Genomic DNA, 3,177 nt, shown 5'->3' with positions numbered 1-3,177 from the left:
TCTTTGGCATTTTGTTATGGCTGCCCGAGCAAACTTAGCTAGCCAGTCATAAAGCGCCCTCCCCGCCACAACCTCATGAACACCACATAGGCCAAATCCCACATGGTAGACATCAGTCTCAGGCTGAAACTCACAAGGAGAACGTTTCAAACCAACGTGTAATTAATGAAATTTTAATTTATCAAACTAAATGCAGTCAGGGCCTACCGTGCAGTCACAAGGGATGAAGATAAAGCTACAGAGGTTATCAGTCACTACGGAAAAGATGTCTGTCTAGATTGATTCTGGAATGCCAGGGGTAGTATGTGCACAAAAGTCATGTTCCTCGACTACATCCTTATTTGGCCCCTAAGAAAACAATAACAAAAATAAAAGTGAGTCATTCACATCTTTGCTTATCCTACTGCCTGCGTCAGAATGGAGGAGCTCAGGCAGCCAGAGAGTTCAGAAAAAGAGTTCGGTTGCTCAGGAAGTCCTATTTGCTATGCAGTAGAGAAGTATTAAAACGTGTGTGCCTCTGCTTTGGCCACACTTCTGCATGACGGCCGACGATCACGTCCCCAAGTGAGCACACTGCAGTTGGTGCTCGTGAAACACGCGCATAGCCTGCTTCTACCTAGTCTCTTCCACTAGCTCACAGGAAATAACCTTATTCTGGCTATCAATCTGCGTGCTCTGTCCCAGGGCTCCTGCTACAATCACTTTCCGTAGACTCTAGAACATCTTTTTTGTTGTCACAGTATTTCGCAAACTATTCCTTCTAACGAAGAAATGTATTCCAAACATGAGACGATAGACTCCTTTTTATAAGATTTATGGACCTTTCTTATTACATATCTCAACACCTTATAAATGATGGATGGTCGACTGAAAATTCACTTATGTATCAGCTGAAAGATACCATTCTTGGCAAGAGGGGCAATTTTATAATACGGTGCTGATTCTCCTGCAGGTAAAAGATGAGGGTTTGGGACAGCCGTGGTGGTGCAGTGGAAATTCAGTGCTCTACAATGCTAAAGCCGCATGTGAAGGTCTTGGGTTCATATCCCTGAGGCCTCTATACACCCTGAGCAGCTGTGATTCTGGCTAACTGAAGCTGGGAATGTAGGGCCTCAGTAGCAGCCTGACGGATGCCTATCTTCTCTCTCTCTCTCTCTCTTTCTCTCTCTCTCTCTCTCTCTCTCAGAAGATTTTATTTTAAATATGAGGGTTTGAAAATCAAAGACCATTAACATGAGAGTAGCTTTTTTACTGCAATACTTAATTACTCATTTAAAATTTTCTGCTTCCCATCCCCATGACTTTGAACTCTGCTAGCTTAAACACTTTATTTTCCAATAGACTACTCTCACCTGCTACACACGGACTTTTTTTTTTTTTTTTTGAGAGATTTTCACTGTAGGGCACGTGTGCTCGCCAGACAGACAGACAGAGACATAGAGACAGAAAGCGAGAAATCACCCCCCAGGGGGGATGGTCACGCCGCAATCCCTTCTCCTCCATTCTCCTCCCGGGATCTTGGGCACGCACGCACACGCGCCCGGCGTGAGTTTTAAGCCACCGGGTCCGGAACACGAACCACGGTCGACTATGTGGGAGTCCAGCAACATAGCCATTACGCTAACTGCTGGTTCCCCACACGGACTTTTCACTGAAGTGAAAGGTGAGTCAGCCACCTGGCCACTTGGAGGTTCTCATGATATGGAACTAAAGGCAACAAAACTGACTGCTCTAGCTTAGTGACTGACCTTGATTATGAAGCAGAAATAGAATTACTGGTACATATCAAGGGCGAGGAGGAGTATTTACAATACAACCCAGGGATCCCCCTGGGGTGTCTCCTAGCATTTCGACGTCCACAATTAAAGACTGATGGAAGACAACAGCAGTAACAACAGGAAGGGATAGGGACTCACACAGGGAGTGAAGGCTTAGGTAACCCACTAGACATAGAGTTCTGACCAGAGAATTGCTGGCTAAGGCAAATGGATCCTTAAAATTGGTAGTGGACAGGAGTACGTATAGATACTATGTTTGTATGACCTAGTAAAGGACTGAGTAGTAGCTACATGTATTTTTCTTCTTTGCTTTCTACGGATATATTTGTATGCATTAACTAATTTTTTAGTTTTTCATCTCCGTTTTGTTCTGTTTCTATGAAGAAGTGGCTAGCTGTACTTTAGCTTGGGGTTCTAGGATATCGAGTTTGTGACTGAATTAGAAAGAGGACAAATGTCATCAGGGATGGATACAGCATTTGATGGGATTTGGGTCTTCTCTGTGGGAATAGGGTAAGTATATTTTATTTGTATGGGGCAAACAGGAGATTTTACAAGTTTGTGGAAAAAGGGAATTACAGCACAAGCTTGGGGCTGGCCTGTGGCTCAGCTGCAAAATATGGTCTTTGTAAGGCTGACTCACATGGAAGGGGTCTTAGTTTGTGTCTGGAGACCTCCCTGAATACACCCAGCACATGCACTCATAACCCGGGACTGGCCGAAGCAGGATGTGGACGGGAGCATCAAGTCCCTGCTGGGGGTGTGCCTCTCTCTCTTTTTCTCACTCGCTCATGGGAGAAATAAGTGGATAACCTTTTTTTTTTTTTTAGAGGTTTTTGCTATAGGGCGCATGCACTCGCCAAACAGCGAGAGACAAAGACAGAGAGACAGAAAGCGAGAAATCCCCCCCCTGGGGGGGCTGGCCATAATCCCCTCTCCTCCATTCTCCTCTCGGGATCTTGGGCATGCACACACACGCGCCCAGTGTGAGTTTTAAGCCACCGGGTCCGGGATGCGAGCCATGGTCGACTACATGGGAGTCCAGCAACATAGCCATTACACTAACTGCTGGTCCTAGTGGATAAACTTTTTAAGAAGTATGAGTTTAGAGTCAGCAGATGGCATGGTGGTTAAGGTGCTGGATCCCACAGGGCCTACTCCACAGTTCACGTCCTGAATCTGGCAGCTTGAAAAATACTCCAGGGGCCTGTGTGTGCATGTCCAAAATCCAGAGAGGAGAATGGAGGAGAAGGGATTGTGGTGTGGTCATTTCCCCTGCAGGGTGATTTCTCACTTTCCCTTTTTCTCTGTCTCTAATGAGCACACAAGCACTGTGGCAAAAATTAAAAAAAAAAAAAAAAGTTGGAGTTTATTTTGGTGCAAAAATTTTGAAATTCAT

This window comes from Tupaia chinensis, unplaced genomic scaffold (assembly GCF_000334495.1).
Source record: "Tupaia chinensis unplaced genomic scaffold, TupChi_1.0 Scaffold000001_1, whole genome shotgun sequence".
Lineage (NCBI taxonomy): Eukaryota > Metazoa > Chordata > Mammalia > Scandentia > Tupaiidae > Tupaia > Tupaia belangeri.
Note: the sequence above shows the minus strand (reverse complement) of the source record.